Below are 15,137 nucleotides of genomic sequence, written 5' to 3'. Positions count from 1 at the left end.
TTAATTATTTCCAAATCTTAAGTTCTATGAATTCACTCATATTTGGTGTTGGAATCTTTTGAGCAAACAGGAAGAATTTCTTTTAGTTGCATTCAAATTTTCCAAAAACAATACTAAATTTATCCTTGACTAAAATTCTCCCTGAAATGGCTTTGGGATTGAAAATTTTGTAAATATTTTTAGGGAAACAACCCAAAATACTTTTTCCAGATTAGAGTTTTGTAACACTAGGTACTAAAATAGCCTTCTATTAGAATCGGCCCAGAAATTGATCAGAAAATCAGGTAGATGCGTTGGACAGACTAAATAATTTTGAATGAATAATCAATTAACATAAATGATATATTAGGTTCCATAAATATATAACTTAGAAGCATGAACTGAAGAAGAAATCTCAATGAGATTGATATATTCTTAATTGAGTTGAATGAGGCCAGGAATAACTTTGACTAGAGGGTGTTGAAAATGGAAAAATTTGTTCTTGTTGGATAGATTTAGAACTAAAAATCAGCAATTTTCTTGCTTGCATAACTTGGGAAGATTTTTTTATCTCAAGTCTCAACCTTATTGAATAGTATGATTTATGCCTTGCAATGTTGAGATATGATGTGATACCACTTGCTAGTAACCTAAACACTTTGGATGAAAATTTAGTTGTGAATTTTACTTGCAAAAGATATAAGTGAAAATATAGATTAATTGTCCCTTGTGTAGAATTTCCTTGAAATTCTGATACTACTTGAATGAATAAATCTGAAACTAATTGTTGCACCAAGACAAAAAATATCTCTACCAATTTGTAGTGGAATAGAACATAAATAAAACACAGTCACACTATAGCAAAAAAAACAAAATTTTCTAAGGAACCCAACAGGGAAAACCCTCTGCTAGTTGTAGAAATTTAAAATACTATTCATATTAGACTTTGAGACACCTTCTTCAAGACCAGGTTCATCAATGCTTATTGATTTCCATATTCATTTTCATAAGCATTAGGGTTTTTTTCCATCAAATCAGAGTAGCTAGAAAGTGTCTCTTTGATTTTAGAAAGCAGATCGGGATCAACTTCATCCAAGAATCCCCTAGAAGGCTCATCAATAGAAAGAAGAAAGGTCTTTTTTTTAATTTTATTTCATCACATGCATCCATCATAATCATTGATTTGTCTTCATTTCTTTCACAGTCATTTTCAATGTTAGATGCAAAAGGTAATTTAGTATGATATAATCCTTAGGTAACCAACCTCAGACATATTGTTGGTTAATTTATGTTGTTTGAAGTTTATTAAGTTTGATTTTTATCATGAAACTACTAGAAGCATACTAGCATGGGTGAGTTTATTATCTTGATAACAATGTTATGGTTTGATCTAGTCCTTGAAAGGAACTTATAGTTGATGGTCAAAATTTCACATTCCTTTCATTTTTTTATCTTCACATATAACAAATATCTTTATGTTATAGCCTCTAGCTAGATATATACAGTAACTGCCACTCAGAAGTTGGATGCCATCATTTTGGAGCTTGAGCTTACTCAACTTACCTTTGTTTGAGTTGAAAATGTCATTAGATCTCATTATATCATCTATTGCAGAGCATGAATCCAATTTACCTTTGTTTCAGTTTAAAATGTAATTAGATCTTGCTATATCATCTTTTGTAGAGAATGAATCCAATTTCTCATAGTCCATTTGCTTGAGGTATAACAAAGCTACTTTAATTCATTAAACTTACTTTTCATATTCTATTTGTTGATTGTGATTCTGCAAGCCACATCTACATTGGAAAAGGGGCATATTTAATGAAGTGTGGAAGGAGAGGGAAGCTTCAGTTATGTCCTTTCAAACTTTCTAAGGTATGTAATTTTTAAAAAATTCTCCATAGAATGTTGTGCTTTAACTTTTTCTTTTGATAATGGATTATTTATGTGATATCCCCTCTCTTACACACAACCAGAGTCCAGACATACATGGTTTTTTGGGATATGTGGACAATGGACAGATATATGCTAGCCATTTATCTAGAAATTTACATTGTAGAAGATCAAGCATTTACAGTTGAATATTTCCTTGCCACTAAATTAGAGTTGAAGAGTCGGACTCCTATTTGTCAGGCATATACCTCACTTTTAAATCAATTTATTGTTGACTCTGTATAGACCTTCCATGGGAGGGAAAAGAGTGATCACTACCATTGCTTAATCTTTCTACAAACCAAGTAAAGATTCCAAATGTGTATAAATTAGTGGCTCCTTAGAGAATCCCAAGAGTGGCGCTATTGTAGCAACAAGAAATTCATTTATTTTGAGTTCTTCATTAGTGCATTGATAGTATATTGTTTATTCCATACAATACCTCAATAGTGTATGATCAAATTACAGTTAAGCTTGTCATAATATTTTGACTTACCCTCTTTTAGAGGGAAACTAGAGTGTGTGTCAAGCTTTCACATCACAATTGTATCATGCAAAGTTTACCTGGGACAAGTTTTGTGGATCTAAGAAGCAAGATACCTATTGGAATTCAAGAGGCAACAATACTACAATGTGGGAAAGAGGTTTCACAGTTAACCTGGCTTTCACATTATGGTTGGAGTCGGTTTGTTGGCAAGATGCTAGATACCCCAACTTCCTTTTTATGACTGAGTGCAAGATTGAATCCTTTGACATATTCCTCGCTCAATTTTCATTAAGTGATGGGTTTTCTCAGAAGTTCTTCACACCTGTAAACTTTACTAGAGTTGTTCTTGAGTGTTTGGAGGTGGTTAGCTTTTCAAAGCACACACGTACAAGAAGAGGAGAAATAATATGCCCCGATAATTTGAAGTTATCTACCTGTGAATAGGGTGTTCCCCTTCATAAACCTGGCGACTCACTCTACTTCTTTCTAGTGAACAACTTTGGGACTTTCCATGAATCATGAGACAATTCCAACCCCATAACTATAAATTTCTTATTTATATCTATACCCAGTATATTAGAATCTACACAAGGAGAGCTCCATTCTTATTTCGAAATAACCTGCAATCGACTTGTACCATGCTATTTAATATTTTCTATATTTATTCGTATCCTTGTTCCATGACATAAAAATGAAACAGGCTACCTTGCATTTTCTATACTAACACCTAAAAAATAATAAAGTATGCCCAAATCTATCATTTCAAATTATCTATGTAGCTCACCTTTTGGTTTTTCAATTATCGAAGTTTTTACCTATATTGATGAGATCTTATACAACCAATACCACAGTGACAATATATGTCACAGTTTTATCTATGTTTCTCCTTCAGTAGAGCAGCAATATACTGCAGTTTCCATTTAGGGGATAAGTGTACCCAGTAGCAACCTTGGCCTGTGTGCAGATGGGTTGAATGCACATTAGTCTCTATCTATTGTTTTGAAGGTGTTTCTCCTTCAATAATACTTCATATGAGTAGATCCTTTCGGTTTTCACGTTTAGTAGATGCATGCAGCCTTGGCATACATGTTATAGATTATAGTTTTCTTATGAGGTTGTAGCAATGATGAAAGAAGTGCGTCGATTTTAGGCAACTTGTGGTTGTTGTATGAAAGCATGTTTGTTTAGTGTTTCCCAAACTTAGGTACAACCATATTTAGTATGCTTTTATAGTTTGACTTAGATGCTCACTTTTCTTAATTTAGGTGTTTTTCTTAGTTTTGTTTTATGCACAGATTTATCTTTAAGAAAATTGCACAGTAGAGAAGGGTTCTATATTTTGAGCAGAGAACACACTTCTAGGTAGGAGGTACTCTATTCTAGGAAGATTTTGACATGCAGGTTAGGTGCTTTATCCGAGAATCCCAAGAGGTGCTATTGTAGCAATAAGAAATTTATTTTGAGTTCTTCATTAGTGCGTGATAGTATATTGTTTATTCCATGCAATACCTCAATAGTGTATGATCAAATTATAGCTAATATTTTCATAATATTTTGACTTACCCTCTTTTAGAGGGAAACTAGAGCATGTGTCAAGCTTGCACGTCATAATTGTATCATGCAGAGTTTACCTAGCATGATTTTTGTGGATCTAAGTAGGCAAATACCTGTTGGAATTCAAGAGGGAACAATACTACAAAGTGGGAAAGAGGTTTCACAGTTAACCTGCCTTTCACATTATGATTGGAGTCGGTTTGTTGGCAAGATGTTGGATACCCCAACTTCCTTTTTATGACTGAGTGCAAGATTGAATCCTTTGACATATTCCTCGCTCAATTGTCACTAAGCAATGGGTTTTCTCAAAAGTGATTTAGATTTATAAACTTTACCAGAGTTGTTATTGAGTCTTTGGATTTGGTTATCTTTTGAAAGCACACACGTACAAGAAGATGAGAAATAATATGCCTAACTAATTTCAAGTTATCTTCCTACGAATAAGGTGTTCCCTTCCATAAACCTGACGACTCGCTCTACTTCTTTCTAGTGAAAAAGTTTGGGACTTTTCATGAATTGTGAGACAATTTCAACCCCATAACTATCAGTTTCTTATTTAAAATTATACCCACTAGATCAGAACCTGCACAAGGGAATTCCATTCCCGTTTCAAAAGAACCTGCAATTGACTTATACCATTCTATTTAATATTTTATGTATTTCTTCACATCCTTGGCCTGTGAGATAAAGATGCAACAAGCTACCTTGCATTTTATATACTAACACTCCTAAACAATAATAAATTATGCCCAAATTTGTCATTTCAAATGATCTATGCATCTCACCTTTTGGTTTTTCAATTATCGAAGTTGTTACCTATATTGATGATATCATCGACAACCAAGGCCACAATGACAATATATGTTAGATTTTTATCCATGTTGCACTAAAGGTGTTTCTTCTTGAGCAACACTAGAATACATTGCAGTTTCCATTCAGCGAAGAAGTGTACCCAATAGTAGCCTTGGTCTGTGTGCAAATGGGTTGAATTCACAATAGAATTTATCTATTGTTTTGAAGGTGTTTCTCTTTCAATAGTACTTCATCTCAGCAGATACTTTCAATCTACACCTTCAACAGATGCACCTAGCCTTGGGGTATATGTTATATATTCCATTTTTGTTGTGAGGGTATAGCAACGATGAAAGAATCACATCGATTTAAGGCATCTTATTGTTGTTGTATTAAATCATGCTTGTCTAGTGTTTCCCAAACTTATATAGATCCATATTTATTATACTTTTATAGTTTGACTTAGATGCTCACTTTTCTTAATTTAGGTGTTTTTCTTAGTACTATTTTGTGCATAGATTTATCTTTAAGAAAAGTGCATAGTAGAGAAGGGTTCTATATTTTGAACAAGGGACACTCTTCTAGGTAGGAGGTACTCTATTCTAGGGAGATTTTGTCATGCATTTTAGGTGCTTTATCCTAGACAGAGTTCCAAGTCCTTGCCTCCTTAAGAAAGTCCCTACCAGACAAGACACGGATGGATAGAGTTCCAAGTCCCTAAATTTTCCAAAACCCCACCTGAGCCTAGCTATCTAGCCTAAAATCCTTTACATTCCAGACATCTCTTGGTTGTGATTTCATAGAGAGACACCTCTCTAGTTTGGTAGGTCTAGATACCAAACTAAAAGCTTGTTCCATGGTTACCTCTATCGATCTCCTCATCATCCTGAGACATTATGGAGGATAACAGAGGGCATCACAACTAGGGAGTTCCAAGGTGTTCTAGTGAATGTAAGGTACCCAATTCATGGAAAAATGCAATGCTAGTTGTAAGGTCATGACTGCCAAGGCGTGTTAGGGAATGCTAGGACATGCTAAGATATGTCATATAATACAAAGACATGTCAAACAAGCTAAGATGTGCCAAGTGCTAAGGCATGCCAAGATGTACAAGGGTTGTAAGTCCTTGCCTCCTCTTCTTCCATATGCTATCCACTTATGACATTTCCTTTGGAATATTTGGTGCATTTGATAGTTATAGGTCATTTATAGGTTATAAATGTCTTCATAGTTTCACTTCTAATTGAGTATTCAACTGAACATATTGATTCTCTTATACATAACAATTTTTCCCTCCACCCAATTTTCATAACTTCAATAATCATTAGGTAGGGATCTACAGATTTGATGTTGCTTTGCTTGTTTAGTAAAATATTTTCGAGACTTTAATTTATTGAAAGTTGTAGAATTTACAATTTATGAAGTTTCAAGGTATAATTTTTAAAAATATAATTCTTTAAAGGGTGCTAGTTCAATGAAAGAGCACCTGCTTCACAAGCAAGAGGTTGGCGGTTCGATTCCACCGTGCCCTGACATCCATATGGAATGGTGATGATCATTTTTTGGTGACGGAGGCTCTTTCTACCATCACCAATGAGCTTTGGTGACATTTTTCTACCCTCACCAAAAATATGAAATGCTGATGATCAACGAATGCCACCATATATACGCATCAATAATGACGACCCTCAAAGGTCCGTAACCATAAATCGTTGTTGTTGATATGAAATGGTGATGATTGTTGTCCGTTATTATAGTCATTATTGATGACGAACCTTGAATGTCACCACAACACATATACTTCTAGCAATGCATCTTTTGGTGATGGTCAATGAACGTCACCATATATATGCACCAATAGTGACGGTCATTAAAGATCCATCACAATAAATCATTATTGTTCATATAAAATGTTAACGGTAACTATCCATCATTATAATCAATATTCATGACGGACCTTGAATGTCACCATAACACCTATACTTTTGGTGACACCACCTTTGGTGGCGTTTAGTTTTTGGTGACTAAGGCTATGGTCCATGAAATGGTGACGATTGTTGTCCGTTATTATAGTCATTATTGATGACGAACCTTGAATGTCACCACAACACATATACTTCTAGCAATGCATCTTTTGGTGATGGTCAATGAACGTCACCATATATATGCACCAATAGTGACGATCATTAAAGATCCATCACAATAAATCATTATTGTTCATATGAAATGTTGACGGTAACTATCCATCATTATAATCAATATTCATGACGGACCTTGAATGTCACCATAACACCTATACTTTTGGCGACACCACCTTTGGTGGCGTTTAGTTTTTGGTGACTAAGGCTATGGTCCATCACCATTGCTCATATGTAATGGTGACGATCACTATCTGTCATTATAAATCATTATTGGTGAAGAGCTTTGAATGTCACTACAACACCTATAATTTTGGTGACACCACCTTTTGTGACGTTCAATTTTTGGTGACGGAGGCTATGGTCCATCACCATTGCACATATGAAATGGTGACGGTCGTTATCCTTCATTATAAATAATTAATGGTGATGGACTTTGTATGTCACTACAACACCTATAGTTTTGGTGATGCCACCTTTGGTGACGAATGTTCTTTTGATCGTCGCCAATGAGCTTATGGTGACATTTTTCACCCCTCACCAATGTCCTTTTTTCTTGTAGTGTGCAGATCCAGGCAAGTAGGATCTAGGAGGGCGTGGGGCAAGTGACTGTGGTGCAAGAAAACCTGACTCAACTAAGCATGAGTGGTCCAGAAGTGGAATTTCCATTGGACCTAAGGATCATTCATTTACCAGAAGGATCATTGTGAGCAGGTAACCAGGAAGACTGCAACACACTAGAAACTATCAAAGGTATTGGGTTCAATATGGTCGCGCTGCCACTCCAGGCCCTCCACGCATTGCATCAAGGGTGTTGGAAATAATACTGAGAGGGGGGGTGAATCAGTATTATCAGATTAATCAAACTTTTTAAATGCTCAGAAACATATACGCTACTTCAGTTAAGTGAACCAGCGTGTACACGCTACTGTGACGAAGTAAAACAGCGTATAAGAAGAAAACTCACAATTTAGTTAGCTTATTCTTCAATTAAGTGCATCAGGACATTATTCACCACATTAACAGTAAACATGTGCAGTATAACAGAACAGATAAAAAGCCACACACATGAACACCAAGATATAAGGTGGAAACCCAATGTGGGTGAAAACCACCTGCTGCAAGTTGTCTCTATCTTTCTTTAATATGAAACTTCAGTTTACAATCTTTTGTACTGGTGCAGCCTTATACCAGTACGCAGGCTACAACCTGCAGAAGGCTACAACCTTCTCTCGTTCTCCAAACTTCCTTGGAAGGGAGCTCCAACCCCCTTTGCTCTTGTACTAGCCAAGATACTAGTACGTAGGTGCTGTCCTACAATCTTCCTTCTTTCAGGTATCACTTTTCATACATTTTCAGACTTGGATATTCCTGAAGCACAACATTACAATCTGAAGACCACAATTCATTCAATTTCCACAACAGATCATTGAAGCATAAAACAACCAAACTTTGAATCACTGAACCACTGAACCCTGTCAATCACCAGTTACCAGAACACAGAGCAGACTACAGAACTCTGCAATAACAGTCAGACCCCACTGTAAACCAAAAATCAAGCTTCAAAAGATATACGCTACTTCAATGAGCAAAACCCGCGTATACACGCGCTTTTACCGAAGCCAACCTGCGTACAGATCTAAAAATAAACTTTCTCAATTTGCAGCTGTACCAGACATTAGTTAGACCCAGAACGTAACATTGCGACAATATGCAGATCTAGAAATACGCATAATCAACCATATCATGATAGTGCATTTCAAACCATTAGATCCCGATCTATCCTTAGATCTAGTCTTCTATCAACCGATGTGATCTCTCCTTAGCTCATATCAAGCAACCCGAACCCTGCATATCAGATCTCTTTCTCTCTTAGATATTCAAGCCTTGTCGAAAGATGATTTTGCCTAATGATCTTCTTCTCCTTATATAGTCTTAGGCCTAGCTTAATACCAAGAGCCAAAACCATAGTAACACAATACCATCAACTTTAAAACTAGGGATCGACACGCCCGTCGAGACATAATGGTCCGAAATCATAGGCACAACTTCCAAGGACTAACCACCATGGACCAAAGGAACCTTTCCACATACACGCGCTTTTTCTGAATCGAACTAGCGTGTACACGCGACTTGGGCTTAACGAAACGGCGTGTATGAGCTTCCTTGGCATGCTGTACAGAGATCTGTCTTCTGATTAAGTTGCCATCACCTGTACCAACCTCTGAGCACCTGTACCAACCTCTGAGTGAGTTTCCATCAAGGACAATACTTGAATCATAATGCCAACAATCTCCCCCTTTGGACTTGATGGAAACCACCACACCAAGTCATTCTCCCCCTTTGACATCAAGGGCAAAGGGTGGACCAAGATATTCTCTTCCTTTGCTGAATCACACTGTCCATACTCCCCTGAGTACCTGCTGAAATCTCTGAATAATCTCCCCCTTTGTATATGCCAAGGTGTACCAATCTGTCCATGCTCCCTTTGAGTACATGCTGAATCTCTGTACCGCTGAGGTGTGTTGTACATGCTCTTCCTGACTGTAGGCAAGATCTGCAAAAGATGTTCTTCAAGAAGAACATGACTCTATACATCATAAAGGACCTTCCTATCACTTAGGACTCATACATACATCCATCTCTCAACTAAGTGAGGATATACAGAAAATTGACTCATCCACCCAACCAAGTGGGTATACATCAAAAATTTACAGATGACAACCAATCACATTGCATCAATCATCCCAGGCATAGTGGGGAAACCAAAAATAGGCCGTTACATGACCTTGACACCATGAAAGAGATACCATAAAAGCGATATATGACATAGAGACGAAATAACTAGACCAAGACTTATGAAAGTCACCAGTAGCATCTGATAATCACCATTCAGATCAGCAACCAAGAGATCCTTCTGTTCTCCTTTCGCCTTTGTTCCTCCTGAAATCAACACCAAATGTGAACTAGAACCAAAAGCTTTAAGATAATGCCAACAATGCATCATTGGAAGATTATCTGCTCCCCCTGAACCTGTGCCTGTTGCACTCCCTGAAACTGTGTCTGAAGAATTCTGACATTCCCATTGCTGTTCAGAACTCCAGAGTTTTCCCTTGTTGTTCAGAACTTCATATACGCGATTTTTCCTGTATAGAACAGCGTATGTACGCGGATATACTTTCTGCAACAAGCGTCCAACATATACGCGACTTACCCATCATGAAACCGCGTGTATACGCGCATATCCCTTCCGTAACCTGCGTATACCAACTTTTCTGTAGAACAGACAAACTTCAACAACAGGATGAAGCATCAACTACTCCCAGCTTTTGTCTGAGATATTCAAAAGTTTCCCTGGGCAGTGGTTTTGTGAGAATATCAGCAACTTGCTCCTTAGAAGGAACATACTCCAACTTGACCTTCTGCTCAAGCACTTGTTCCCGAAGAAAATGGTACTTGATTGGTATGTGCTTGGTCTTTGAGTGCATGACTGGATTCTTTGAAATGCTGATTGCACTTGTATTATCACATAAGATAGAGACAGGTGGAGTGCAAGTGATTTGAAAGTCCTGCAAGGTCTGCATCATCCAAAGAAGTTGTGTGCAACAAGATGCTGCAGCCACATATTCTGCTTCAGCTGTAGATAAGGCAATCGAACTTTGTTTCTTGCTGAACCAAGATACTAATCTGGAACCCATGAAGAAACACCTCCACTTGTGCTTTTCCTATCATCCACACTTCCAGCCCAATCTGCATCTGTGTAAGCATGAAGAGTGAGATCTGTATTTCTAGGATACCATAAGCCATAGTTTTGGGTCCCTTGAAGATATTTGAAGATTCTTTTGACTGCCTGAAGATGAGTTTCCTTTGGGTTGGCTTGAAATCTTCCAACCATTCCTACTGCATGTGTAATATCTGGTCGAGTACCTGTCAAATAAAGCAAACTCCCGATCATGGATCTATAAGTGGGTTGGTGAACTGCTGCTGATTCATCATTTGCACTGAGGCTGCATCCTGTAACCATGGGTGTACATACTGGCTTTGACTCTTCCATGCCATACTTCTTCAAGATCTGCTTGAGGTATTTGGTTTGAGACAAGAAGATACCTCCTTCATTTTGTTGGATTTGCAATCCAAGAAAATATGTCAATTCTCCAAGAAGTGACATTTCGAATTCTTTCTGCATAACCAAGGCAAAGTTTTGACTCATGGTCTCTTCATTGCTGCCAAAAATAATATCATCTACATAAACAACAAGAATTAGCAATTTGTTATTTTCAACTTTTATATAGAGATTGCTATCTGCTGATCCTTTTGAAAAGCCTTGTTGGTGAAGATATTTGTCCAACCGATAGTACCAAGCCCTTGGAGCTTGTTTGAGCCCATAGAGTGCCTTTTTCAATCTGCATACAAGGTTTGGATCATTCCCAAGAATGAACCCATCTGGCTGCTCAATATATACTTCTTCTTCTAAGTCTCCATTCAGGAAGGCTGATTTCACGTCCATTTGAAATACCTTGAAGTTTTGAAAGCTTGAGAGAGCAAGGAACATTCGGATGGCCTCTAGTCTTGCCACAGGAGCAAAGGTCTCTTCAAAATCTATTCCTTCTTGCTGTGCATACCCTTTACAAACAAGTCTGGCCTTGTTTCTAATTACTTCTCCATTTTCATTTAACTTATTCTTGAAGACCCATTTTGTTCCTATTACATTCTTATCTTTTGGTCTAGGAACTAATTCCCAAGTGTTGTTCTTTTCGATTTGCTCAAGTTCTTCATCCATTGCTTTGACCCAACATTCATCTTTGCATGCTTCTTTCACATTTTGTGGTTCAATGGAGGAGAGTAGAGCCAAGTAGCTTGAAGCTTCTGCAAGTGTCCTTCTTGTTTGTACTCCTGCTTCTTTCTGCCCCACAATCTGAGTTTCTGGATGATTCTTTTGGACATATCTGGATGGAGTCTTCTCTTCTATTCTTGTCTGCTCCTCTGGTTCTTCTTGAGATTCTTCTTCTTCTTGAGGTTCTTCTTCTTCATCATTTCGCCTTTGAGAGTAACCTTCATCTTCTTCAATGTCTTCATGATGAACTTGCCTAGGAATATATCCCTTCTCATCAACCACTATATCAATACTGTCAACAATTCTACCAAGTCTTTTATTGTAGCACTTGTATGCTTTGCTATGTGGAGAATAACCAAGAAGAATGCCCTCATCTGCTCTAGGTTCAAGTTTGCCAAGTTGCTCATCAGTATTCTTAATATAACATTTGCTCCCAAAGATTTTGAAATGCTTCACGGAAGGAGTTTTACCACTCCAAAGCTCATGAGGTGTTTGAGTGCTGTTTACTCGGACATTTGTTTTGTTAAGAATGATAACAGCAGCATGTGCAGCTTCACCCCAGAAGGTTGCAGGAGTACCTGATTCATCGAGCATAGCACGAGCCATTTGTTGGATAGTTCTGTTCATTCTTTCCACAACCCCATTTTGCTGAGGAGTTCTAGCTGTAGAGAATTCTCTTCTTATCCCATGTTCATCGCAGAAATCAAAAAATTCATTTGATGTGAACTCCCCACCTCTGTCAGATCTGAGGCACTTAATTTTGTGTCCTGATTCATTTTCAGCCAATGCTTTGAAGGATTTGAATTTTTCGAATGCTTCATCTTTGTGCTTCATAAGCCCTAACCAAACAAACCTTGAGAAATCATCAATGAATAATATCAGATATTCTTCTCCTCGAGGTGTCCTTTTCCTAAATGGACCACATACATCTGTATGGACTAGCTCAAGAGGCAAGCTAGCTGATCCTTCCTTCTCTGGAAAGTTAGTTCTGGTTTGCTTTCCAAACTGACAAGATTTGCATATGGTGTTGTCTGGAATTTTGATATCTGGAAGATCGCGAACTGCCTGATATTTGCATGCTTTCCTTATTTGTGAGAAGCTTAGATGTCCCAACCTTCGATGCCATAACCAGTGCTCTTCATCCTTGCTAAGATAGCATTGTTGTTGTCCTTCTTCAAATATGTACAGATTATTTGGAGTTCTTTTGCCTTTGAGAACTGTTTTACCTGTATCAAGATCACGAACAAGACATCCATTCGATCTGAAAATAACCTCGGTTTTTTTATCACACATCTGGCTGACACTTAGAAGATTATGCTTCAATCCATCAACATACAAAACATTTCCAGCCTTGACCTTTTCTTTCAAAGGAGCAATACCTTTTCCTTTTATAGTTGCAGGAGTATCATTTCCAAAAGAAACTTTCTTTCCCTTTTCTAAAGTAGAATAAGATTCAAGTTTTTCTTTATCACCTGTCATATGTTTCGAACATCCACTGTCAATGTACCATAGATTTTCCTGTCCTTCTGCATAAAACGCTATCCCACATCTTTCTGTCTGAGGTTCTTTTATTCTCCATTTTTTGGTGCTCGTGGCTTGTTCCTTTTTCTCCTGAAACCTGCTCCTGCATTCAGATTCTTTATGACCAAAATTATTGCAAATAGAACATTCAACTTCATTTTCAAGAACCGAAAAGTTGTTATAGGTCCTCTTTGTAATCCCTGTCATACTTCTTTGTTTTTGAGCTTCCCTAGTCATGATTGTTTTATATGCAACACATTGAGCTGCTTTGTGACCAAAGTTATGGCAAGAGAAGCATTGCCCATTGAAGAAGCTTCTGCGGTTATTGAATCTACCAGCCAACTGATTGTAATTTCTATTTTCATCTATTCTTGTGCCAAACTGAGAAGATTTTACCTGTGGTTGGTTGTAGCTTTTGTTCACCCTTAAGAAGGATTGTCCCTGATAGTTTCTGTTTGTAATTCGTCTCTGCTTTACCTGATTATCTTCATTGTTCTTCTGCTCATTTCTTCTTGCTGCATCAAGATAACTTTTTGAGGTGGATGCTTGAGAGGTTTCTCCATTATAGCCCAAACCTGTCTTGTTTAGAGGAGACCGCTGCACATTGATAATCTCATCCAAAGTTTCAGATCCTTTGACAAACTTAAGATTAATAGCTTTTGTTTTCTCAATTTCTTTTCTGAGACCAACAATTTCACCTTCTAGTTTTTCAAGATGTTTTTCCTTTTCATCAATTTGAAATTGCAAAGTATCAATGATCACACTCTTTTCTTCTATGCATCTCTTGAGTCTAGTAATTTCATTATAGAGATTATCCACATCTACAGCATCCTCATAATCATCATCTTCAAATGCCATTAATAGCTTATATTTATTACCTTGTTCATCTTCATCACTGTTTGATAAGCCATCACTATCTTCATGGGTGTAGTAGCTTTTCTTATTTGCACTTTGTTTCTTATTCCATCTAGCAGGTTCTTTTCCTTTATCCTTATTAGGACATTTTGCAGCATAATGACCTACTCTTCCACAAGCAAAGCATTTAAAAGGTAGCTTACCTCTGAACCTTCCAGCACCCCTTTGAAGATTTCTGACAAAATTTGATTCTTCTTCCTCTTCTTCTGGAACATGGCTTGCTTCATAGTAATCTTCTTTTCTTGATGCCTTAAAAGCAGCTTCCCTTCTGTCTGATGGACCTCCCTTTCTCATTTCATAAGCAGTTAGAATTCCATGTAGCTGAGACATAGTGAGAACTTTGAGATTTTCCTTTTCTTCTATTGCAGATACTTTAGATTCAAACTTGGGGGATAATGATCTTAGAATCTTTTGAACTACTATAGTCTCTTTTATTTCTTCACCCAAATTTTTCATACAATTAACAATCTCATCTACCCGAAGAAAATAATTAGCCACACTTTCATCATTATACATCTTGAGGGTCTCATATTGAATCCTGAGAGTTTGAAGTTTAGCTTGCTTTACCTGTTCATCTCCTTCATAGCTAGTGATCATTTTGTCCCATATCTCTTTTGCTGATTTGAAGTGCATGACCTTCATGAATTCTGTTTGAGATATACTTCCTAATAGAGTACTGACTGCTTTTGCATTTGTTTCATATGCCTTTTTCTCAGCTGGATCTGTAGGAGTAGCTGAAGGAAAAGCATAGCCTGTTTCTACAATGTCCCAAACTTCTGTACCAAGAGATTGAAGATATGCAGTAACTCTTACCTTCCAATAATTGAAATTTGTTCCATCAAAAACTGGTGGCCTGATTGATGCTTCTTTCTCGTAGTTGCTCATGATGAATGATCTTCCTTCAAGCGATCAAGCTTCTCTGAAGGACCTGCTCTGATACCAATTGTTGGAAATAATACTGAGAGGGGGGGTGAATCAGTATTAT

This window comes from Pinus tabuliformis, chromosome 2_2, assembly GCF_031772625.1.
Source record: "Pinus tabuliformis cultivar Carrire ecotype Pingquan chromosome 2_2, CPIR1, whole genome shotgun sequence".
Classification (NCBI taxonomy): Eukaryota; Viridiplantae; Streptophyta; class Pinopsida; order Pinales; family Pinaceae; genus Pinus; species Pinus tabuliformis.
The sequence above is the reverse complement of the archived record's forward strand: the minus strand, read 5'-3'. Positions refer to the sequence as shown.